Below are 27,973 nucleotides of genomic sequence, written 5' to 3'. Positions count from 1 at the left end.
CACCTGCCTCAATGTGGGAATTTCACTATCTCTCATCCAATCCCGTTAGATTGAACATTGCACAATAATGATGGGAGAGAGAAATGAACAGAACCATTCCTACCACATGAAAATTAACCTCTTCTTGGTATAATTGAATCATGCTGATGATTGACAGAAGAGGTGTTGGAGAGGGATGCATGCTATAAAGCCGCAGAGAATGAAAAATAAAGTTAATTTAGCCAGATACAGTCCAGTGAATGTTTTCCCTTGCAGAAGACTTTGGTGAATCCCCAGTTATCATTCATATTACCCTCAAGGAAAACTATGCTACATGTGCAAATAAAATGTTGTGTTTCAAAATGCCATGCTAATCTGATTCTACAGAGACTGAAACCATCTATTCGCTAATTTCCACACATCCAAACAATGTATTTATTAACTGCATTTCAACAAATAGTCAACAAAAAGCTGCCTTTAGAAATTTTGCAGGTCTGAAATTGTACTGGATGGCACTCACTGTTTGCATGCTATAGATGCTGTACATGAAACAAAGTGGTGACCAATGCAACATACACACAGAAATCCACCACAAGTCATGCCCAATATTTCTTGATGAAGCCAAAATCAACCAGACAGAAGAGATGGATCATGATTTTAATCATTCTGTAATCTGTGTTACTTAGTCAACAACAGTCTGTCACTGGTTGATTTTTTGGTTTTTTGCCAGCAAATAGGATTCTGCATGTATTTGGTGCTTTCCATGGTTCTTTCATACTGCAAAGATTTACTAGACAGTTGTATGGAAGGAACTAGAGGACTCTTGGCTGCTTTCAAGGTTTTTGACCAAGCAAACTGCTCAAAGACACGGGTGCAGTGGTAGTCATTCCCCTTGGAATGCAACATAGTTGGGACAATACAGCAGGACAGGTGACTGGGAGAGGAAGGGAGGGTGTAATTTTCTCTTAGCATTTCAGACATGACCAATGTTTGACATGCGAATGCTTCTTTGACCTAAAACTCATTGAGGAATGACGTGTAACATGTTTCAGTTCAATAAGGATGTCTCATCAAAACCTTGTACTTGCTGCAGCTAATAGAGTAATCTTAGAGCAGGACAAAGGCCTCCTTGCTAGGAATTATCACAGCCTCTGGAAGAGGAAGATGATGAACTGAATATCTCAGCTCGCTCACATATATGACAAAGCTTAAAACTCACTTTTTATGTGTCCCTGTATTTTTTCTGAAGAAGAAAACACATATGTGTCTCTTGTTCAGACTGCTGTTTTCTTTCATTCAACGTGTGAAATAATCACATGTCATTATAACCCAGTCTGTAGGATGTTTCTCCCTTTGAGGTTTCCATGACATCTTCAGGTGTGAATCCCAGGGTTTCTCTCCAGGCGACCACTGAATTCACATCTACCATTGACAATATGTTCCCTTTTTGATGAATGAATCTCACAAATAAAAATTCAGCATTAACAGATGGTGATCCAGGGCTATGTTCCAATTTCGTGATGCTTACCCTTAGCTCGATATTTGGACCAGCTCAATATTGCTGATTTTAAATTCTGAATTTGTTTGCTACTTATTTCTATTTTTTTGTGAAAATATATGCAATGATTAACAAGGGCTTGCTTCTCCATTTTTTTTGCAAATTTTTAAAAATATATCTCTGAAGAGTTTATTTTTCAAGTCTGAGCTTTCCTCAGCGCAGAGCTCACAAGGAATTTTTTAAAAATTCAGTACTAGAGAAACATTTTCCACCACCAAGGTCTGTCCTTGTTATGTCAATTGTATAAGAACAATAACTATTTCTGCACGTGAGTTGTAGAAATCTTCTGTAATATTTTCTTTTTCAGTCTACAAGGCTTGATAGCATGGTATAACTGCAAAGAGATGGACTTTAAAGTCAACAGTCTCATTCAGGTAGGTTGACTGATCCAACTCATGTTTAATATTGATCTATTCATCATAGAGTCCTCATCTGCAGAAGCTCTATAGTTTGGGCCTCTATTTCCATGCAGAAAAAAAAATCAAGTTCTTCCATAAATTGTTAATTGGACTTGATTGCAGATTTTAGTTTACATTTTGTACATTATTGTCCATATTATTCATTTTGCAATTAAAGTATGGTGGCAGGTGTCTTTGATGACATTACTTCCACTGTGACCCATCATAAATTTTCTGGACCAATCATTTACTTTTCAGCTCATTTTGTATATAAGTGAGTTTTATCATTGTTGAAATGGTGAATGATGGACAGCTGGTAGATAGAGGTTTTCATTCCCATCAGTATCTTTTGGGCTCAAAGGTTCTGATGCCCCATATTTAAATCCACCCAAGGTAAACCAGGAGGTCAACATCAGTCTGTGGCCAATGCTTCCCCTCCCTCCACCAACCCAGAGGTGTCAAAGTGCCAGAAGATGGCTCCCCACTTCTTAGATCACATTGAATAATCTGCTCCAGGTCGTTTTGGCTAGAAAGAAGATTTTCTTCCTCACTAATGGTGAAATGAAGCCCTCACCTCAGGCCCAGGAAACCACTAGAATGCATAAGGAACCAGTAGGACCCAGTGCAGGAAGAGGTTGAACAGTCTTCTCATCTCAGCAAGGCTAAACACGACTATCTTCTCATTGCAACCTCACAACCACCATGCAGATCCAGGTCCAACAGAACATGGATTAGCTGCCAGCTATGTGCTCGGACCTGCACTCCATTTCTCTAAACATCGTTGTTTATCATCAATGGTAAGACAAGATGAGGTTGAGAAAGCTCAATCTTATTCCAGAAGTCGCTTCTTCTCCAGATGCCTGGGTGGGTACCAGCCATAAGCTCTCCCATATTTGCTGTGTGCCACATGTGTTTGGAACCGGCCAAGGGAAAGGGAGAGGCCTGCCTGGGTCCCATTTGAGCACAGTGACTCTACTTGGGCCATTAACCAGAATATCTGCAGGCCTGACATTGTCTTGTAGGTCTAACATTTTCCCCAAGAAGACTATCTCTTGGTCCTCAATGACATCTTTTTCTTAGACAGTTTCAGACTAAGGTGGGCTGTTTTAAACTTACAGGAAAAAACACCATTGTGGCTGCTGTCTCACTAGATGATGGCAGCCTTTGGATTTACAAACTGGATCGAGTCAGAGTCAGTGGTCTAGCCATGGAGAATCTCTGTCCCCGGGATCAAAAATCTGTTCTGCTTTTGGTAGTTCAAGGTCCTCTTTAGACTATAAAAATTCCAACAGAGCTTCATCTAGCATCCCATCTACAGTGCAGTCTTCTATGAGCTTATCCTTCAATGATCCATATTTGCAATAATCCATGAGGCACTGTATATCATTTATAAAGTAATCAATGATTTCCACTGGCTCCTGCTTGTTGTAATTAAATTTTGCCTTGTCTGCAGTAGGATTTTATGTTAAAGTAAGGTAGGGGTCAAAAGCCTGTATTACATTGTCTTATTTTGCCTGTTCTTCATTTATGTTTTGTCTGACGTGATTAGGATCATCACTGCTGGCAATAGCGTACAGTAGTACACTGGCCTGGTCTTTATTCGGCTCTTTATTGAGGTTTTAAACAGTGTGATACCTGCACAGATGCCAGAGCCACTTGTTCCACTATCCAGACTGGTCAAAGCCCTCCGTACGGTCTTGAGGTTTTCAGTTTGTGCAGGTTTCTGCTGTTGTACAGATTTCCCTTTCTATGAAGACCTCTGATCTGCAAGAATTTATTACTCACCATTGTCAACTCCTTTTCTTGCTGCCCCACTGTGGGCTTTCCTGCATGTTGTCAGCCTTGCATGGCCCTTTCCTCTCTGCTGTATGATGCTTTAGCGGGTCTCGAAGTCTATTGCCTACTGCTCCGTGTCACTCATGGACTTCTCGTCATGTTTGCCCCCATTGGTTAGCTGGCCTTGTCCATCACCTGTAGCATTTTAATATCCCTACGGTTTATTTCATGTGCTCCTTGTCATGTGCCTTTGGTTCTGTGGGTCTGGTCCCTATTTGCATCATGTAGGAAGATCAAGTCTACCCTCATGTGAATGAACATTAACAGGGTTTAAAAAAGAGGATTACTAAATGCAAGGGATGGCAAGGCAGGAAATCTTTGGGAACCCTACTCCCAGGCTCCAGCTTCATGTGATCTGACATCACTATGCCATCACTCCTTCCTCACACACTAAATAACTATTCTCAGATTGAAGGTAGAGCCCACCTTTTATTCCATAAAAAAAAACTGACGAAAGATACATCTCAAAAACTTTAGTCAGCTGGAAAAAATATTTTCCACATTTTACCAACTAATAAACCACAATGCGTTCAATATTTACTTAGTAGATAACATCAAAGAGTGCTTTAATATCATCAATAACAATAACTTGTATTTACATCGTACCTTTGATGTTGTAAAGTATCACAAGGCATTTTACAGGAGCATTATCATTTCTAAATTGGCACCGAGCCGTATAAACAAACATGAGAAATGGTGATCAAAAGCTGGTGAAAGAGGCAGGTTTTAATAAAATATAATCAAACTTCTTGTCAGATGTCACAGGATATCCATTTCGAACAAATCTTGTTATTTTCACTCTCTGTCCTTTCCTTGGTTCCATCAGTACCACAAAATATTCTTATCTAGAACATCTCGAGCTGACATGCCACAGCAGTTTCCAAGTGCGCAAGGATGTCTTTCAATTATGACTTGGCACTTCACATGGCATTTGGCAATGATAAAGAACTCATTATGTGGGTAATTGCACCTGCATCCTACCAGTTTGTAACAGAGTAAGTTCAAATGTAGTTTAATAATGTAATCTGTGATCTGTAGCTCCGTGGCCCAGGATCTTTAAATCTTCAGGCCCTGACAATCCACAAAGGTTTCTGCAGGAATTCTCTGACTCCCCTGCCATAACCTCCAAAGCAGCAAATCTGAAATCGCATTTAAAATTACACTATAGGCCTTTGACCCCAATTGTTTCCTTCCCTGATTAATAATAGGAACCCTACACTCTTGCATTGGGAATATTTCCAGTGTTATAGCTGCGTAGTTTCATGTAATCTCATTCACATGCCCTAACTTTCGTAGAAGAGTCACAGAAATATTGGAATAATGTGGTTTTGCAGCTTTTCTTTTGAATTTCAGCAAATGAGTTGAAGAATTATGTTCACAATATTAAGGGGAATGGATAGGACAGTTAGAAGAGAGGAATGGAATTAAGAAATACTTGTACACAGAGAAGATAGAATTTTTTGAGACAAAAATAGAAATTACTGGAAAAGCTCAGCAGGTCTGGCAGCATCTGTGGAGAGAAATCAGAGTTAATGTTTTAGATTGAGTGACCCTTCCTCAGAACAGATGCTGTGAGACCTGATGAGCTTTTCCAGCAATTTCTATTTTTGTCTCAGATATACAGCATCCGCAGTTCTTTTGGTTTTTAGATAGAAAGATTTTCATGAGTTTCTGTAATCTGATGTCAGGACCGAAAGGAGATCCTGAGTCTTTCTTTGTGGACCGCACGATTAGTTCTGCAGGCAACATCTTAATTGGTTGCCTCTGGACACACAATCCAAAACGGACGTTAGGAAAATAGGAACAGGAGTAGGCCATTCAGCCCCTTGAACCTGTTGTACTATTCAATGAGATCATAGCTGATCTGTGGCCTAACTCCATATGCCAGCCTTTAGCCCATATCCCTTAATACCTTTGCTGAACAAAACTTTATCTATCTTCCTCAGATTTAAAATTAACTGCTTCTGCACCCATTTGTGGAAGAGAGTTCCAAACCTCTACCACCCTTTTGTGGGTAGAAGTGCTTTCTAACGTCTCTCCTGAATGGTCTTGTCCTAATTTATAGACTATATTCCCTAGTTCTAGAAACCCAGCCAGTGGAAATAGTTTTATCTTTATCTACCCTGTCTTTAGGAGGGATATACTGGTTCAATCGTAGAGTTAACAGCTCTGAAGGCTCAACTTATTCTTCAGGATTGGCAGCTACAGGCTTGGGGGAAGTAGGGGATGACAGATGTGGAGGGGGACAATAGTATTTGAACGGCGGGCATGGTAAAGCATGAGTAGTAAGAGGGGTCATGCGGGAGGGCAGTTCATCCACTGGACTGTGACTTCAAGGAGGGCAATGTATGCCACACCTAGCATTGCCACCCCATTTGTCAGGAGCAGGATAATAGCACAGGCTTCTGTAAATGAGTTGGGGGTGGTGGGGGGACCTGGAAAATGTACAGACTTCACAGAAGGGCTACTGGGAAAGGAGTCTGGATGCTAAGGGTCTCACTGATAATGTAGAGACCAAGGCTGGAAGCATCTGCCTGCTGTCACCTTCTGTCATGCTGAAAATTGAAAGTACACGATGGGAAAGAAAGTGACTGCAACCATACTCTTGGAATAGGCAGGATAAAGGACTCAGACTGTGAGGAAGGGGGCTGCAAGACTCACTGATGTGACCTCTTTTAAAACGGAAAGGATGGGATGGCACTGTGGCTCAGTGGTTAGCACAGCCCCCTCAGGCAGGGTTCAATTCCAGCCTTGCGTCACTGTTTGTGTGGAGTTTGCATGTTCTCCCTGTGTCTGCGTGTGTTTCTACAAGATGCTTCCACAGTCCAAAGATGTGCAGTTTTGGTGGATTGGTTGTGCTAAATTGGTCCGTAGTGTCCAGGGATGTGCAGGCTAGGTGGATTAGCCATGGGATATGTAGGGTTACAGGGATAGGGTGGGCAGGGGGGATGCTGGGTCTGGGCAGGATGCTCTTTGGATAGTCAGTGCAGACTCAAGGGCCTGATCGGCCTTTTTTTGCACTGTAGTGATTCTACGAAACAGTGTGTAGACACTGCACAGGAACCAAACCTACGGTTTCCTTAATTCCTGGTCATCCTAACGCATTGTTTGCTGTGCATCTCCCTGCTGCAGACAAAGAATGTCAATTTACCATCACTTTTATTTATGAAAATACAGTGAGATGTGCCAAGTCTCTACAATGAAATGCCATTTTAGTTACAGAAACTACAAAAAGAAATAATTGAGACAAAGTTAGGACAAAGTTCATCTTTTGCTCCCTCTGTGGCTCCTGGGTCTCTGTAGTGGCTATGGGACACTGTGGCCAAAGGCACCCCTGAGGCCGTCAATGCAAGGATTTTTGGACCAGACTGGATCCAACACGACTCCACTGCCCAAGCCAACACAGAAACCACTACAAGATAGTAGGAACTGCCGATGCTGGAGTCTGAGATAACAAGGTGTAGAGCTGGATGAACACAGCAGGCCAGGCAGTATCAGAGGAGCAGGAATGCTGACGTTTCAGGTCTGGTCCCTTCTTCAGAATTGGGGGAGTGTCCAGAACCGAAACATCAGCTTTCCTGCTCCTCTGATGCTGCCTGGCCTGCTGTGTTCATCCAGCTCTACACCTTATAACAGAAACCACTGCATCGCTGCCATAGCAAGGAGGGACAGACTGGACCCACCAGGTTGCTGGCACCAAAGCTGTTGCCTCTTCAGTTGAAGCCTGAAGCTGCCATAGGCACAAGGAATGAACCAGAACCACCATGCCACCACTCAAACAGCTGCACCGCCGCCAGGAGGAACAGACCAGACCCACCGACAATGAAGTCTTCGATAAAGCTGTGGCCACGATGGACAGACATCCGGATCCAACACGCTGCTACCGCAGCAGTTACCCCTCACAACCACCTTCCTCCACCCGCAGCCGCAGAAAGGAAGAAAAGGTGAACTTTGATACAAAAGAGAAATGAAGAAACAAAACAAAAATGAACAAACAAGAATGCAGCTGGCCAGGTGCGTGGGAGTATACAGGCACAGAGCCCGAACACTTCCTACCCTACCACGAGTGTGATGGAATATTCCCCTCTTGCCTGGGGGTGTGCAGCTCCAACAACACTCAAGAAGCTTGACACCATCCAGGACAAAGCAGCCCGCATGATTGGCACTACATCCACAAGCATCCATTCCTTCCACCACCAACCCTCAGTAGCAGCAGTGTGTAAAATCTACAAGATGTGCCGTACAAATTCCCTAAAGACCCTGAGACAGCACCTTCCAAACCCACAACTACTGCCATCTAGAAAGACAAGGTGGTGATACATGGGAACATCACCGCCTTCAAGTTCCCGTTAAAGCCACTCACCATTCTGATTTGGAAATATGTAGCTGTTCCTTCACTGTCACTGAGTCAACATCCTGGAATTCTCTCCCTAAGGGCGTTGTGTATCAACCCACAGCAAATAGACTGCAATAGTTGAAGAAGGAACCTCAACACTACCTTCTCAAGGGCAACTAGAGATGGGCAATAAATGCTAGCCACCCAGCGATCCCACATCCTGCAAATGAATTTAAAAAAAAACAAGGGTCATTTTTGTCTACATGAAGCAGACATGCTGAGGGTTTCCTTGTCAGAGCCACGTATCTCCTTGGTTTAAACTTTCAAAATTCTAGGCGGGCAGGCAGTGTGGAGTTGGCGGACCAAAAAAAAACACTCCAGAGACTACTTTCAAGGAGATAGAAAACTCGTTATGGAATGAGGTGAACTTCACAATAGGCAACATACTGGGTATCCAGGAAAATTGGCCTTAATAGGACCTCTCATTCTTAAAATTGCCGCCCGTCCCTGACATTAATAGGGAGCTCATCTGCAGATGTTCAAATTGCTGGTACACATCCCCCTTAATGAGGCTTCATCACGATGCAGTGCCTGTATGGAAACCCAATACTTTTGCCACTCCCAGTTTGCTTGTCTGGCTCCCTGAGATCAGGCAAAATTCTGCCCAAAGGGTGACAGGAGATCCAACAAAGGTAATTGATGTCCTTTTAATTATTAATTTAAAATCTGAATTTTTTTCTTAACCAAAAGTAGTAAATGCATAAGCAGCAAATGTAGTTAAGTTTCTCAGATCAACCATGATCTCATTTATTGGTGGAATAGGGCAACAGGGCTAAATAGTTTACACCTCCTCTTATGTTCCTTATGTTCATACAGCCCATGCATAAATTCAGTCACTAGTGAGCCCAATATTCACAAGAATGGTGAATTTTTTTAAAAAATGATTTAATGGCTCTGAATCAGTACACACACAGCATTCACATCAACATTGAGAGCAGAAATGGATGTCAATATGTATGACCTCATAGCCATTTCAGAGATGGGGTTGCAAGATGATCAAGGTTGGGACCAAAATATTAAGAGTATCTGACATTTTGAAAGGGGAGGAATCTACGAAAAGATGGTGGTGTAGTTCCATTAATTAAGGTTGACAACAGCAATGAATTGGCTTTAGTTCAGAAAATCAAGATGTAGAAAGCATTTGGGTAAGGAAAAACAAAACTGTGAAGTCATTTGTAGGAGTGGCTTATAGGCCCCCTAACAGTAGGTACAGTTTAGGCCAGGGTATACAGAAAGAAATAACGGGGGCTTGAGAAGAAAGATAATGTGGTAATCAGGGGTGTTTTTAATCATTATAAACATTGGATGAATCAGATTAGCAAAGGTGTCTTGGTAGTTGAACTTATAGAATGTATTCATGACAAATTCTGAGTGCTGTATGTTCTAGCGTCAACTGGGAAGCAGACTTTTGTTCAACTAATAATGAACAATGAAAATATATTACTTAATGACTTCAGTCATTGAGCCTATGTTAACAATGATGACAACATTTTAGATCATCTCTCAGTTTTGAGGATGGGCAGTGTGGGTCTAAAAATAGTCCTAAACTTAAATAAAGGCAATTGCAAGTGTGTGAAAAGGGTGAGAAGGATAGCTGATCGAGGGTATCAATGGACTGTTCAACAGGGGTAAACAGTAGCAAATGGAATTCAACCAGAAAAAACTTTGGGGAGAGCTAACAGGGCAAAGGATTACACTATGAATGGTAGGACCCTGGAAAAAACTGAAGATCAGAGAGAACTTAGTGCACTTCATTATAGATCCCTGAAGGTTGTATAGTATGTGGATCATATGAATGGTGAATGGAGAATGAAGCCTCGGAATAAACTTCAAAATGGCTTTCAGTGTATTTTTAGGCCTTACTCAGGGCCTTTTTTAACTATGTTTTTTGCCCCAAGTTCCCTTTACAGGTACTGGTGGAAGACTCTAAGCTGTTATCTTTGGAAGAAGATGAGTACTTGCAAATTATATCAAAGAGTGAGCATACTAGTCAGTCTACTACTTGCATCAGTGAAGTTACACAACATTATGTCATTTTGTCATGTATTGTTCCTGAAGGCAGTTGTTAATAAGACTGCAATGCAGTTCGTATCAGCTATGAAAGGATGAACTGTTTTGCTGGAATGTTCTTCAAAAGCATTTCTGTCACACTATGAGAGATAGTAGGAACTGCAGATGCTGGAGAATCTGAGGTAACAAGGTGTAGAGCTGGATGAACACAGCAGGCCAAGCAGCATCAGAGGAGCAGGAAGACTGACATTTCGGGCCTAGACCCTTCTGAAGAAGGGCTGGTCGATATCTAAAACTGCCTGTTTGATTTCCCCCAATAAGAACATTCTAAATATCTCTGCACAGCTAGCTTTGTGTTGCACATGCAAAATCCAGCAGAATAATGCAGTTTCATACGCGAAGAGGCACAACCATCATGATCAGCTGTGACCTGAAACATTACCTACCACCAACCAATAACCATTGGCATAGAGAATTATCTTCTCACAAGCACTTCATCCAGCATCACCTCAATGTCAAACACCATCAAACATGAGGACATCTATTCTATTAGCTCTTCAGCAAAGAAGGTTGGAAAAGAAAGGAATAAAAAAAAACATTCTGAACCTCAGGCTTTGCTTACCAATTAATGGACGTTGTAGACCTTGAACAAACACAATGGACCAATTTTGTTTTCTGTAGATTTGCTGCTGACATCAACTTATAAAGTAAGCAAAGGAACACAACTCTGCTATTAAAACTCCAGCTTCATCAAGGATTTTTGAAAGGATAAACATAGAGGAACAGTGGCAGTGAATTCACTAGCAAGTCTGTCATGCTGCAGGGTAGACTTTAACAAATGAAGACTTTACAAAGCAAAATTAAAATCTTAACTTTTAACCATATTAAAAAGTAATTGTTTTAAGGTTAAGATAATTACCTAATATGTAATGGCTTTAAGGGTTGCTAAATTCCACCAGTGAAATCTTTCTTTTCAGAAGATACACATTTTTCTCAAATTATAATAGCAGAAACATAGGATAAAAAGCATGGAAACAGGCCATTCAGCCCATCCAGTCCATTCTAGTGCTCCACTCAAGCTTCCTCCCATCCTCCCTCCCTTGTATTGCCTGATTTACAGCTATTTCTGGCATATTACTTATGTTGCCCATAGTGAAAACTAATGCAAGATACCTGTTCAATTCATCTGCAATCAGCTTATTTTTCTGTTATTAATTTCTCACTCATTTTCCATGTTCACTTTGTTAATTCTTTTTCCTAATGAAATATAGATAATATCTATAGAGGTTTGAATATCTGTTAAAACTCTTGCTATCAGTTCATTCAGTGCCATCTAGGCGATATATGGTCCAAGTTAAACCCCCTGTGCTCTAAAAATGGACAAAAACTGATCAAGGTGAATGAGGCAATAAGCACCCACTGGAGAGAGCATTTCCAAGAACTCCTCAACCGTGATACCAATGTCAACTTGGAAATCCTCAACCAAGTCCACCAGAGATCCATGCAAGGTGACATGGGAGAACATCCCAGTGCGGCCGAAGTACAAGATGCCATAAGGAGCCTAAAAAAACAACAAGGCTGCTGGTCCTGATGGAATTCCTGCAGAGGTCCTAAAGGAAGGTGGCCTGCATCTCCATGATCACATACATGCTTTGTTTTTAAAGATTTAGCGCAAAGAGCTCCCTTGGAGCTTAGGGACACTCTGATTATGACCATATTTAAAAAGGGTGACAAGGCTGACTGTGGGAATTAAAGAGGCACCGCCTTTCCGTCAACCACTGGCAAACTACTTGCATGTGTCCCTGCCAGTAGGCTCCATTATTTAAGGAAATACTCCATGAATTGCAGTGTGGCTTCTGGCCATCCAGAGGAACAACAGGCATGATCTTCACAGCACGTCAAATACAAGAAAAATATCAGGAACAGAAACAACCACTTTATATGGCCTTCATCAAATTAACTAAGGCCTTTGACACAGTTAACTGCAGGCTCTGTCACGATTCGTCTGCCTGGATAAGTTCATCAGGATGCTGAGGCTGCTGTATTATGACATGTCTGCGATGTGCTTGGCAACTGTGGACTGGAGTCTGAGCCTTTCACTGTGAAGACATGTGTCGAGGAGGGATGCATCATCGAACCCCCACCTTGTTCACTGTTGCTATCCTCCATCTCACTGGCCAAAACCTGCCCAGAGGAATTCAAATCATTTACCGTATGGATGATAGGTCGTTCACACTTAATAAGTTCAAGGCCAAGGGCATGTTCTCCGCCACCTCCATCTTGGACCTTCAACATGCTGACAACAATGCCATCGCAGCACACTCTGCAGAAGATCTGCAATACATCTTGGATGGCTTTGCCAACACATATAAGCTCCTAGACCTTACCCTTAACATAAAAAAACCCTCTAGTTCTCCATCTACCATCACCCAACAGTCCCTCCGTCCCTTCTACAATAAAGGTCAATAATCATCACCATCGTCTTGAAAATGTGGAACACTTCCCATACCTCGGCAGCCTTCTCTTCTCCAAGGGTAACATCGATGCAGAAATACAACAACGTCTGAGCTGTGCCAGTGGAGCCTATGTCCAACTCAGAAGAAAGGTGTTTGAAGACCATGACCTACAGGCTCAGACTAAACTTCTGGTCTACAGAACAAAGCCATTGTTCTTCCCGCACTGCTATATGGAGCTGAAACATGGACTACTTACAGTAGGCACCTTAAAGCACTGGAACAACAGCACCAGAGATCCCTACAAAAAACCCTGTGGATCACCTGGAATAACAAGAGCACTAACACCAGCATCTTGAAGGAGGCCAAAATAGCCAGCATCACCAGCACCATAATTCAACAGCAACTCCAATGGACCAGCCATGTCATCCGAATGCCCAACTCACACCTCGGAAGGCCAGAGTGCCCTTGGTGGCTAAAAGAAATGTTTCAAAGATAACATCAGAGCAATCTGAAGAAATGCAATAGTAGCATTAACAATTGGAAGGACACAGCTGCAAACCAGAATCACTGGATTAAACTTTATCCAGCAGGGAGGTGTGTGCCAGGAAAATGATCTCCATAGTGCCGCTGAACGGAAATGACTCTTGTGTAAGGAAATTCAGAATATCAGCATAATTGAAGTCTGATTACCCTAGTTCTATTCTATCTCTTCGGCATTACCTCTGAGGGTCAACTCATCTTCCCTAAACCATGGTGCCCCAAATTGCCTACAATACCACAGCTACAGTGTAACCAGTGTTTTATAAATGGGCAATGCCTTCTTGATTTGAACAAGTCTTTGCTTGTTTATTTACAAACATATGATGCAGTACCATAAATCATGTCAAAATGCATCATTACAAGACTTGCATCATGATGAATGAAGAATTGCTCTTCTGGCTCTTATCACTCCCTGAGGGAAGTAAGTTTTGCCAACCACTTTTTCATGAAGATGATGTCCCTTTAATTATCATGGTTTTTTCAGCTACTTTGTATTCTCTGTCAGATCATTGACGGCTCCCTCAGTTTAGATCTAGGTTGCTCTGGCATGTAATTCTCACTCAGAATTACAGTTAAGCATCATCATGGATTCACAGTCATGGTGTTAAATCCCTTTCATTGTATTATTTTAATTTAAGCAACAAAATTGGGCTTTACCAATATGGAGCAAGCTTAACATGTGAGTTATGAGTCCTTTGCAACAAAATTTTCCCATAAAAATCTGCAGAAAAACAGTATGGCAACCAAGGAGGCTCCAGTAAGCGATTCCATGATTCTTTGATCAAAAAAATATGAAACAGCTCAAAACGACATGAATAGTTAAGAAAAGTATTGAATGTCATTCGTACCAATGATCAAGTACCTAGCTTTAAAATTAAAACACAGTATTTAAAATATTATTAGATTTTCCTTTAGATTTCTTTTTCCTTTAATGTTTATTTATCTCCACTTTCACATGCAGTAGATTTAAATTAGAAGAAACAGTGCTAATCACAAATGAAACTGTCGTGCACTCATTATAACTGCTCTAAAAGTATTTTAAGGTTTCAGATAACTGCTAGCTTAACTACATCTATATATGATTGTGTCTTCCTCTCTCTCTACTGCATCCATATATGAGTGTGTTTCTGTCTCTCTCTCTCTCTATCACCTCTGTTAGGTTGACTGGGAGTAGAATGAGAACCAGAGACTTAACAGGGAACTGCATAAGCTTTACTTACTTTTTATTAATTTCTTGTTGGTTTATAGGTGGCACCAGCAAACCAATATTTATTTCCCATCACAATTACCTTTGGGAAGTTGATAATAGGAGAGGGTCAAAAGGAAAGCAAGTTCCATAACATCGTAACCATTTTATCCAGTAAATAAATGAACCAGGAATGCATCTGAGGTGGGAGAGGTGGTGATTTAATTTGTCTTAGCTTTCTTAGGTTAGGGTTAGTCTTAGGGTACCCATGCAACATTCCCACTGTTTGTTGATACTCAATGAGGATAAGATTATGCTTCACTCTAAGACTTCTTGCCATTGACTACTCTTATGACAGACATGACTATTGACTGATTGTGTAAGGTACTGGAGGATATGTCTCCTGCTTATAGAGCTGTACCCCAGGAAGTATCACATTCAAAAGAGGAAGGAAAGGAGGTAAATTGATGAAGGAAAGATGGTAGGGAGATGGAGACAGCATGCTGAAAATGCAGTGCCAATGCTGTGCACTTGTCTCTTAAAATTAGACATTAAAACAGTCAGTCCAATCCCACTACAATTTCACATAGTATCTCAAATTCACCTGCAATATGAATTGTGGCATTTACAACCACAGACTCATGCTGTATAGAGCAAAGGTCATGCATGATAGAAGTGAATGAAAAGAATGATTTTCCCACTGGATTTAATTCCTTTTAAAGGTGAAGCTTGGCACTGAGTTAATCCGAGTAAACCAGCCAAATTCAGATTGACTCAATTCTTGTTTCCCAACGTGAATTTTTTTGTTGGAATTACTATATATACATTGCTTAAATTATATCACATTCTTATATTGAAGCTAAGGTGGATCAATAGACAATAAATTTTAAAACTAGTGTTACATCTAGGAATAGAATATCCTAAAAGAGGCATATTATGAGAAAGAAGTCTCTTGGATAAGCCTGATGAGCTGTTCCCAGGATGTGTGTCATTGCATTCTGACACATGAACAATGTGAGAGAAATCCTTGGAGTTGGTGCCATGCCCTAGGCACAAGTAGAAGGCCAATGTTGATGCTGTTTTGTGCAGAGTGGCATATGGTGATAATAAAGGGAGCAGAGAGTCATGTCTAGTTGTTCCCTATTGAGCAGAATTCTCAATCTATTGTGCAGGTGTTTTAAAACAGTCCCCTATAATAAAATTACAGAATGATTATGTGAGAGTCATATTCTATTTGCGGTGTTGTTTGAATTGAAATAACGCATGTGGTAGACCAGAATTTATGGAACTCATTTGCTTGAAATGAATAAATGCAAGCAAAAGCTCTGAATTCACTACTAAATATATTTTAATTATGATAAATTTTAAAATTGTGGTGCATGCCATTGACTTCTTTGTTTGCATGATCACATAATGCACATGTATATTGTATATTATCATTCCATCTTCGTCTCAGACAATTCTCATCTAGATTGCTTAGGTTAGCTCTTAAAATGCCTTTGCAAAGCTGAAATATTTTGGTTCATTCAAGGAATCTTATTAATTAAGAAGCATTTTTAGTGTCAAATATTTATCTGAATCATGTATTATCATGAATTCAATGGTATAATAATTCATTGCAAATTTTAAAAATTGCAAAGCTAATCAGTAGACAAATAGTAAATGGAATTGGAACACTGAAGTTTTCTCTTTCTTTACCTTTTAAGCTTTTACTTTCTTGTCTGGTTTTACAAATAACCAAAATGTGCACCATGTCTATTTTGGTTCTTTGGACAGGTTGTTTACCTTATCTTTTCTTAATGAACACATACTATCTCCAGTCATCCTCAAAAGTAACCGTACAAATGTGTTTAATTGTTTCTGGATCTCTTGCTTACTTCCTTTCTCTAATGAATGCCACCTCTGAACTATAAACTAAAACATTTTTTTCTGTGTCTGACTTTAAAATAAAGCAGTACAGCTAATGTTTTTTCAGGACTATTCATTTTCTTTCAGCAGTCCCATCGCCTGTTGTGGTTGACTTTTAATTTCCCTTTTTTATGTCAGGTTTTAAGGCAGGCAATTAGTTTGTTCTTGCGTTCACAAGCAAATCTGAGCATTAAATAATCCGTGAAATATGAACTCGGTCTTATGTTTGATATGCACATCAAAGGCCAAAAAGGCCAAGGAAAGCCCTTGGTTAATTATTGAAGAGGTGTCTGTAAAGGAAACATGAGTGAGTAGCGTGCATGCTTTTATCCCCTAGTAACCTTTCATTGTCCTTTTCTTTAGACAGCTAACTCTGTGCATTTAATAAAGGCAGTGCATAGAGTCAAAGAAGGCAAAGGCCTAATGAATGATTCTGATTAAAGGGCTTGACGGGGTATGATCTTTGCACAAATTTCCATGGGGTGTCAGCAAGGGGATGCTGATTGAGCGCACCATTAGCACAGCCATATTTTTAGTATCAGGAGGAGTGTCTTATACCCAACCCCCATCCCAATCCTGCACCATGAAGAATGAATGCTTCAGACTGATGACTTCCAATAAGGCTAGGTCTTGAAAACTACTATAAAAGGCCAAAAGGGTCAAAAGTAATTCATAACTGTTTAAAAATGGCATAGACCTCCAGCAGCTGCTGCTATTGTCATGCTCACAGTGCTGTTTTCTGTATGCAAATTTGGCATAGGAAGTGCACTGGTTTTGCTGTATCACACATAGAGCATCAATCAGACTGTGGAATACATCAGAGTATTTTCATTATACGTAGTTATTTACTGCATCAGAACAAATTACCACAGCAAGCCTAGCAGTGTTCTGTGGGCAGCGTGATAGGACCAACCAGGTTTCATCTCAGAAATCTTATTGTAAACAGTACAGGATAAATCTTGCAATCACAGTCATCAATCTTTCCTGCTCATGACTGTGTGCAACTGTAAGGATTTGTGACTAGGTGGTATGGTTTTGAAATTAACTGAGAATGCCATGAATCCTGATAAAGAAACCCTGTGGCTTTTTGATTTAGTTTATTCAGTGTGTTAGTTGGATTTTTAAAGCTGCCATCAAATTTCTTTACAGTTCTTTCAATTAATGAATCAGATGGTATGTATATTTGCAAAAATAAGCCTGCTGAATTAAATTATTAAAAGCATGTGTCAAAATACTGAGAGGAACAACATCTTTTCTCCATGTTAACGGCTACACTCATCTTAAATAAACATCTGAAAGAAACAGCAATGTATACAGATGATATTTACTACTTGTTCCACCAGCAGTGTACTTATTGACATAATAGAATTTGCTTTGTAAATGTTGATTCACCTCATTTCCCCAAAGCATTAACAGGCAGATATATAATATTCAGTTAAAAGAACAATCCAGTTTCATGTTAAATCCACTAATTTCCTAATTCCAAAGATAATGATGTCTATCATTAATTGCATATTTTTTAAAACACATTTCCTATATTTGACAAAGAAATGAGATACCTCATGCTGCTTCAAAGTCTGACCATTTGACAACTACTATTTTGGAGACATTGAACTACATATTCCTCTCACAATCCCTGCCAGTTCCTCCATTTCTTTGACCATTGTATGCTGTGAATGGCAATAAAAATTCATAATAGTGTACCTTGAACAGTTCAGCACTTAGTGAAACAAAGACAACCCACCCAAAAATGCTTAAACTTAAAATCTTAAAATTTCATCTCATTCAAGTACATTATAAAAAATAAGTGTTTGATTCCAATTCATATTTACATATATATATTATATATGTTGTATTTAAAAGTTTTTAATATGATCTGCTCTAATTTAAAAAATCAAAATGTGCATTGTATACACCTGCCAACTTGATGGTGTCAAAACATTTTTTCTGGTTAGAAAATCTGCAACTTCTGTATTTTTCATAGAAATCTGCTCAATACTGTCAATGACCATTTCAATGACTGTTATAGCAGGAGGCTAAAGGCTGCTCATTAAATAAGAGTTACATGTAATTGTTTAAAAAATTCAGCTTCATGGGAATATTGAACCAAAAGATCAGGCAGTCAAGATAGCCTGAAAATATCTGTAAAAATTGAATTTTTAGTTTCTGAAAAAAGGTAAAAGCAATTATCGATTTTGTTCAGCAGGCATTTTAATATTTGCTTTACTGCAAATGTTCATCGAGTAATATACAGTGTTTTTTTTTGCAATGAATCTGTGGTCAGTTTAGGTCACCTCCTATTAATCTCCCTTTAAAGTGTGGAATGCGAGAGTCAACGAGAATTTCTGACACTTTGGAAGTGAAATTTGACTTTGTCCATAATGCAAAATTGACAACATCAAATCCATTGCCGTTTATATGTCACTACCCAGTTGGGCAAAGTATTAAAGAAACTGATGATCTGCTGCTAAAATCAGATTTCCATATCTTTGAATCTGAATTACACTCACAAGTTACTCTTAAATCAAATATTCTTGAGTTCTTGAGGTAATCAGTTTACTTTATATTCAGGTACATTTTCATCCTGGTAAACCTTTCACATTTTACAAAATTGAAACCATGGTGAATAACCCTAGCTTCTTCAGATTATATTTTGTAACCAATATTTATATGTCAACTGCTCAGCTATTAAAATGGCAACAAAATGGGTATTTCACCCACACACCTGGCCTTGTTATCACATAGCCTGCCGTTACACACTACCTATTGTTAGTCACTAACAGTCCCCATTAAGAACTACGCACCCTCCTATCCAGATCGTTATTAACTCCTTTGCCTATCCAACTGCTCTTCTCTCCCTTCAGGCTCTATCCTATCGTTTTCTCCCCACCCCATTCCCCCTCCCGATTTATGACATATAAGCTGACATTTCCCCATCTACGAGACGACAAGGTGCAGAGCTGGATGAACACAACAGGCCAAGCAGCATCATAGGAGCAGAAAGGCCAGCTCTGCATCTTGTTGTCTCGGATTCTCCAGCATCTGCAGTTCCTACTATCTCTGATTCAATTTCCCCATCTACATTCAGTTCTGAGGAAGGGTGACCAGACCCAAAACATTAACTCTTGATTCTTTTCTCACAGATGCTGCCAGACCTGCTGAGCTTTTCCAGCAATTTCTGTTTTTGTTCCTGCGCTGTTCTTTTGGTTTTTATTTCAATTTCATTTTTGTCATTCAAATTATATTGGTGTTTTCTGTAGAACAGGCTCTCATAAAAACTCATTAAATGAATGTATAGTTTGAGGCACCGGTAGCGTTGGCTGGATTAATTAGTTGACAATTAGCGTTTCTAGCAATTAGAAGTTTTAGTTGAGGAACTAACTATGTCCAATTATTTGTGCATATCTAGTTGTATTTGTATTTTGCTTAGTGAACTTTACATGTATGACACACTGTTATATCAACTGAACATGAAAAATTCCCCGGTTCGTTTCTACCCTCGGGCGACTGTCTGTTTGGAGTTTGCACAATCTCCCCGTGTCTGCGAGGGTTTCCTCCCACAGTCCAAAGATGTGCAGGCTAGGTGGATTGGCCATGCTAAATTACCCATGATGTTCAGGGATGTGTAGATTAGGTGGGTTTTAGGGGAATGGGTCTGGTTGGGATGCTGTGAGTGTTGGTGTGGACTTGTTGGGCCGAAGGGACTGTTTCCACACTGTAGGGACTCTATGATCTATGATCTGAAATGCCCTGTTTATCACAGAAAAACAATTTTTTGATTGAGAATGTGTAATGTATAGAATGTGGACAATGAAATTGTTTGTTCTAGCAGTCATAATCAATTAACTCCATTAACGTTTTTACTGAACTAATTAAACAGGCTAAGCTTTATTGTGGGCTCAGAACATCTGACCCCTGCAATTGTACATCTTCTGAAATGCATACGAAGCCCTGCATGACTAGGCTCAGCATATTTGCCTTTTCACACAGGGTTCAGCTTTGCATGTAATCTACAAGGTAAGGGATGTGAGTGTGAAGGTTCTATAGCGCAGTTGCCAACTCTCATCATCATTTAAAATCTGTTAGCTGGATTATAGCAGATTATTGATAATATTAGAAAGAAGACAAAATTGTGCAAGTAATTAAAAAATGTTTAAGTGCTTATTAAGTTTGTTCACAGTCAAAAAGAAACATATCAAAGGCATATTCTATTTTTCTTAAAATGTTCAATCATTCTGAGATCAATGGACTTCTTGCTGACCTGAAGGTGCAGAGATTATTTTCAATTTTCAAATGCAGGGTTCTTTTAATAGCCAGAGCTGTGAGTTGACTTTAAATCACAACATAAAGCATGAGTGCAGATGTTGACAGAACCATTCCCTTTCATATTATTAATGTATAATGGTATTTTATCCAATGGGAAATGTGCTGTAATACATGACAAAACCAATACAATGCTGGTTACTGCAATAACCAACTTAAATTTGCACTGCAGATACCTTTTAATGTATTATTTAATTAACAAAATATCTACAATACCTTACAGTATCCAATATTGTCATTTGAAAGTATTGAAACATTTTACACTGACCTTACTAAATAGTCCCAACTTCTAAACATACTTCCCTCAGTAATCACAATGTCTGCAAGGTGCTTCACTTTTTACTGCATCCAAAACCTATGGCTGCGCATGAAATAGAATGGAGTAGGAAATATCATTTTGCTGACCTCCTCACAATTGGCACATCTGCATCAGGGGAGGAGCATGTGATTTTTGCAGCCAAGGTCTGTACTACCCACCAAATGGCCCAAAAAGTGTTATCAGAAAAGCAGCAAAATATATTTTCGACAAAGTAAATAAATTTCAGCAGTTTATAATCGAATTCAGTGGGACTTCCAAATCCAGCCACATATCATGATTTTTGTGTGTCGGTACAATATATTTTGTTTCATAGCAGCCAACAATGGAAACCTTGCAACTATATGTAGATATAATCTTCGTACAGTAACTCTGAGGACTATGCAGCAGTAAACCTGAGAAGTGTACTGCAGCCAGTGTGGGACAGTGTGCTGTTCTCAGTGTGGGGGAGTGTGCTGTACAGGTAGTTCTCCTATAACATGATAATTGTGTTCTTGTGCGACCTTGTGCTATAGAAAATCGTGTCACAGAAAATCACCATAGAGAAATGTGTTATCAGGAAATCGCTATAGAAAATTGTTATACTGTACAGTAGAAAATTCACATTATTCAAACAGCGTCCGCTACTCATCAATCGCATTACAGCAAATTCACGTTAACAAAACACGTGTTATGGCAGAAATACTTTGTACTCAGTCTGTGACAATGCGCTGTACTCAATCTGGGACAGAGCGCCACACTCAGTCTGGGGGTCTGTGCTGTTCTCAGTCTGTGACAGTGTGCTGTACTCAATCTGGGACAGTGCACTCAGTCTGGGGGAAGAGTTTCCACTCCATCATAGTGCTGGGTTGCAGTGTGTCTGAGTTTATTTTCCTGTGGTAATGAAGTTTCCACATCGGGTGTCATCCGTACTGACACTGAATCTTGTCTGGGACTTCTTGTTGTTTCTGCTAAAGTGGAAGAACCAGTCATCACAGGAATATGGTGCTGTTGGATGTCGTAATCATGTATGTCAGAGGGCAAGGGTCAGGTTCGAATGGCCTTGTTGTGGGGTGTAAGTTCAAGGAACATCTGGCTGGCTGTGGCTTCTATCAGCTGAGAGGTCAGTCTCAGCAGGGGCAGTAGGACCTTGGTGTCAAGGTGCTCTAGGGAAAGATGGGAACCTTGATGGTGATAGTAATACTGAGACATTAATGAGGAGAGGATGTAGGGTCATAGGGGAACAGGAATGGTGAACCGAAGAGATGAAACAGAATAGGGGCATCAAATGGTAAGTCATACAGGGGAGTGTTTAGTACATGAAAGACCTAACAAGGAAGCTGATTCTCACCATGCTGCACCAGTCTCAAGCAATGTGCCAGATTTTGAAGGAGTGGCAATATTACATAGATTGCTGCTCCATCTTTTTTATTTTACAAAAGGCCTTTGCCCCTTTGACAGTTTCTATACTGCAGATTGTTCTTCCGACAAGCTGGTGTGAATGGTCATAGTTGTCTCTGTCAAAACGCTGTAACATTAAGGTCCAAATGTTTTTTGGCCACTTCATTCATCTAGCAACCTTCTCAAATGAGGTAAAATACCTTTTGACTCAATCCTCATTAAATTTAGGCATTAAGTGTAGATAATTGGGTAAACCTTTCCCCTTTTGGAGTTCAAGTCTTCCTAATTCCACCTCCCTTTCCATTGCACTCTGCCTTTCTTCTCAATTTTAAGTCTTATCATTTCTCTTCCTCTACGTCTAGCTTTTTATTTTCATTTCTACCTGTGTCTTAGCTAATTCCAATTGTGACATCCCCCGCACCCCCCAAGTTTCAGATTTCCTTTCTACCAATACTCAATGTGGTCTAATCATTTGCGGTATCTGACCCTTAAGAGACCCTACTTTTACATCCACCTTCAACATATCTGCTAAATCCCTCAGTTTAGCTTTAGTCAAAGACTTTAAATCATCCTCTGTTATATCTTTGCTTCTAAAAAAATCTCTTAGCAGCCTATGAAACCATCATTACATTTCATGCAACAAACCATACACAGCTGCTTTAAGCTCTGCAGTCATTATTTTACAAGAAAGACACAGAACCCTCTTAAAACCAGTGAATTCAAAGGTCCAGAGTAAGCCTCCATTTGTTATGATCCCAGCTGATGTTATTACCAGACAAGTCAGATCTCCGACAGCAACTTGGCTTGATAAATCATATCTTTATTCATTTTGGTTTTAACAAAGTGGTCTCACTGAAACATACGCACTCAATGTTGTAGGTTTTGTTTTAACAATAAAGAAGTTTGTTACAAAAGAAATAAAATAGAATAATCCAACCTATACACTTATAATACAAAATTAAACATTTCAAGCACTTAGTTAAAGTATAATCCAACAAATCCCAAAACAATCCTTTATGAATTGAAAAGAAACAAAACAGCTCTTGTATCATACTCGAAATACCACTCCTGGTACAGTTTCCACAAACACCACTCAAACAATACTTGTACCAGAATCCCTGTTTCTAACATGTTGGTAGGTTTAAATCACTTGGAGCTGTCATACACTTGAGCTTCACTGCACTTAGCTTAAGCAACCACTTCTTGGTCTTTATCTGGTCTGGAACTGACACTAACCCTTCCCTCAATGGGTCTAATCTTCCAGTTCCTTCTCATCTCAGGAGCACTGCTCTATTCAGCCATCCTGTTCCAATATATTCACAGCACGAAAAACAATATGCAAAGTTAACAGTGAAACTAAAAGTCTCTGTAAAAAACTAAAAGTCAATGGGATGAAGAGTGGCAGATGGAGTTTAATTTGGATAACTGCAAAGTATTGCATTTTGATAAAACAAACAAAAAAGACTTATACAATTAAAAGTAGGGCTTTGGGTAGTGTTGTAGAACAGAGAGACCCAGGGGTTCAGGTATATAATTCTTTGAAGTCTGCATCACATTATAGATAGGGTGGTTAAGAAGGCATTTAACAGACTTGACTCCATTGCTCAGACCTTTGAGTTGGCACGTTACGTTGAGGTTGTACAAGACATTGGTGAGGTCTCTTCAGGGGTATTGCATTAAGTTCTGGTCTCCCTGTTACAGAAATGATATTATTAAGCTGAAGAGGGTACAGAAGAGATTTACCAGGATGTTACCAGGAATGGAGAGTTTAAGCTATAAGGAGAGGCTGGGATTTTTTTCAGTGGAGCGTAGGAGGTTGAGAGATTATCTTATTAGAGCTTTATAAATTAATGAGAGGAATAGACAAGGTGAATGGCAGGGTCTTTTCCCTAGGATGGGGGATTTCAAGTCGAGGGTGCATATTTTTAAAGTGAGAGGAGAAAGAGATATGTGTGGGAATGAACTTCTAGAGGAAATTGTGGATGCTGGTACAGCTGCAACGTTTAAAAGACATTTAGATAAGTTCATGAATAATAAATGTTTGGAGGGATATGGGACAAATGCAGGCAGGTGGGAATAGTTTAGTTTGGGATTATGGTCGCCATGGACTGGTTGGACCGAAGAGTCTGTTTCCATGTTGTACAACTCTGTGACTCTATGATTTTCAGTTGAGTGTTTCAAGCTTACAGAAACAACTTCCAGAACTGTCTAACAAACCTTTGAACCTCCATTATTTACCATGCTAGGTTGCAAACAATCACAAGTAAACAAATGTCTATTCCTGCACTATACAGCCAAGCTTCAAAAACTGATTTTTAAAAGCAATCATCATAGAAATATTTATAAGTTAATTATTAACTTCAGACACACAGAAAATCACACCAGCTACTAAGTCTAAAATGAAACTAAACCCATACCAAATATTGGTAAAAACGATACACACAAATCACAGTTTTCATCACAATATATTAAATGGAGTGCAGGAGCAGAGAAACCTGGTACCATGTACATAACTATCCTGCTAGCAAAGATTTTATGAGTTTCATAATAAAATGGAAAATTTCAGAAGGAACGGAATTAAACTAAACATTTACAAATAACTGGTTAGAACTCAGGCAAAATATTGTGGCGATTCAGGGTATAGCTCCTGGGAATGTTGTAAAGACGTTAGAGAGATCACAGATGATCTCCAAGGTGGACATTGTTGAATGTTGTAAAGACGTTAGAGAGATCACAGATGATCTCCAAGGTGGACATTGTTGGGGGGAAGGTAAATAAATCCAAGTCATATTGAGGAGCCATTGGTGGATCTCACTCTTCAGCATTACCTCACCTCACTTTTAACAAGGTACTTGAAGAGAATCCCTGACCTTAAGACTTAGATCTTGAATCATAGTTTTGCGTGAAGATTTTTTCTTCAAATTGGCTCAATATCAATTGAATCTGACAGGTCATATTCCAGGTGTCGATAAGTCAGCATTGTTTTGCTGTGCATTAAAAGATCTAAGGTTAAAAATGACATCATGTTAATAGAAACAAATAATATACCAGAGCAGACAAGCATTAAGAGCAGGAGTTGGTTGTCTAGCTGCTCGGGACTACTCCACCATTCTATAAGTTAATGGCTGATCTGAATATGGGGTTGACTCCACTTTCCTGCACCCCCACCCCCATTAGCGTTTACTACCTGTTGCTCAAATATCTCTCTAACTTGGACTTTGAATATATTCAATGGGCCATTCTCTACGACTCTCCAGGGAAGAGAACTCATCAGACTAACGACATCCTAAGAGAACACTTTTTCTTCTTATCTCAATCTGAAGTGTGACATGACACTGGGTGGAGTTTCCCAATTCATTATGGCTTCAGATGCGATTCCGCCAATCATTAAGCTTTCGGCTGAGGAGGGTTGAACCGACTCCCCATCTTTATTTCCCCATCCTCTCAGCAGTTGCATCAACGTTTATTTTAAAAATGGATCTCTTCCCTTGTGGTAATCTTTCTCCCAGTCCCAAATTAACTTAATTTTAAAAGGTGCCTTTTTATGTTTCCATGAGTTAATGAAGTGAGTTTATTAATTACTAAATTTCAGAAAAAATCATACTCAACTCTAAATGTCCTATTTTACCCTCTTAAACATGGATTTCCCTATGACCAATATTAGACTATCTGTCTCCATCATTTCTTGAATAGAAGTCTTCCATTATTAATTTTCTAATGTATTGGAATCATTCCAGAATCTTGAGAATTTTGGGAGATCAGAATCAATGCAAATATTATCTCTACAACCATTTCCTTTAAGATCCTGAAATTAAAACCATCGTGTCCAGGGGGTTTGTAAACCCTTAGTTCTAATTGTTTTCCCAGTACCCGTTCCCAAGTGATTTTAATTTCCTTCTTCGCTTTCCTCTCGAATTTCAAATATTCTTTGGATGACTTTTGTGTCTTTTACACTAAACACAAACACAAAATACTTGTTCAACACATCTAACATTTCTTCATTTCTCATTATTAATTCCCATTCTCACCCTTTAAGGGATCAGCCCTCACTTCAGTTATCTTGTCCTCTTTAAATACTTGTAGAAACTCTTACAATCAGCTTTTATGCCTCTGGCTAATTTCCTTTTATATTATAATTTCTCCCTTTTTAAAGTCAATCTTCTGGCCTATCACCATACTGTACTCTCTGTTTGAATTTGATACTACTCTTAGTTTCCTTAGTTTAGCACAGTGGGTGTGAGCTTCTCATAGAATATTTTCTTATCTCTTATTGGAATATACCTTGCTGAAAGTTATGAAATGATAGCCATTGTTTATCTTTTATCCTATCTTTTGACCTATTTTCTCAGTTCGCTTTAGCTGACTCTGTCCTTGTGATGACACTATGACTGAATGGGTGGGGTCAAGTTCCTGCAGAACCAGAATTTCTAGTTTCAGTTTTCAGTAGCAGTTTCTGCTGGCGCCTTGAAGCTGGATGTGGAAGCTTTTGTTCCTTTCTCTGTTACAGCTTAAAGTTGGATCTCTCTTCCTGTTGCTAAAATTGCATGTGAGATAGTCTATTTTACCGAATTTGCCTTTGCCAAGGCTGTGCTTATGGGATGTTACTACATTGGAACAGTAACTGTTTAGTAGTTAAATAATCTATTATTCTGTTAAGTTTTCCAATAGAGTTAAATAATTCTAATTTTTTCTTTCTTTTGTTGTCTTTTAACTATGTGTATGAAGGAAGTGCATTTTGCTTCAAGACTGGTAGTTTGAACAATCGAATTACATTCAGAATGCAATGCCTGGCATTTGCCTTTTAAAATAAGAGAAAGTTAGGGTCTAGACTATCTTCTTAATATATTTTGAGGGTGCTTGGTCTGATCCATAACAGTCCTCTCATTCATGTGTTTGTCTCAGTTCACACTTGGACTCTAGGCTGGCCTAGGCTAAACTGCTATTCAAACTCAATGTGGAATTCTGTCACATTATGTTGGCTACAGGCTCTTTAACAATGAGATCTTTAGTCAATCTTATTTCATTGCACATTACCAAGCCTAAAAGACCCTGCTCCCTGGTTGCCACCAGAACATACTGCAAGAAGAAATTACCCTAAATGCATTCAATGAGCTCAGATCCTGCACTATCTTTGCCAACCTGATTTGTCCAATCTATATAAAAATCAAAGTTACCTATGATTACTGGATTACTCTTCTTAAAAATGATAATAGCAGCACATAGTATGGATAGAAAATAAATTCAGTATAACAATGTGGTAAGATATCAGAAGTGGCAATTAAAATGTATATTAAACAGTAATTTATATGCAACTATATTTCATTGAGGATTCACAGTACTATCCATTTTCCTAATTTTTAAAGTTTGTCGTTGTAGCTATGGGTACATACATTATATCCGTGTTCCCTGAATGTAATTGGTTATTTTGATTCAGGGAACCACTTCGAAAAGAAAGCTCTATTCGTGTTACATTGATACATTTGAAGACAAACTCAGCGCAACTTTATGTTTAATAAAGCAGGAAGCACTGGGAAAATCTCAGCAGGTCTTGCAGCATCTGCGGAGAAAGGAAAATAAGAGTTAATACTTTTGACATGACTAAGACTCTCCTCCAAAAATGATAGTTATCCGCAAAGGAAATTCACAGTGAACCTTTTCTGTAATCAACAAGAATCAATGCACGGAAG

The sequence above is a fragment of the Rhincodon typus genome, chromosome 4 (assembly GCF_021869965.1).
Source record: "Rhincodon typus isolate 14 chromosome 4, sRhiTyp1.1, whole genome shotgun sequence".
Lineage (NCBI taxonomy): Eukaryota > Metazoa > Chordata > Chondrichthyes > Orectolobiformes > Rhincodontidae > Rhincodon > Rhincodon typus.
The sequence above is the reverse complement of the archived record's forward strand: the minus strand, read 5'-3'. Positions refer to the sequence as shown.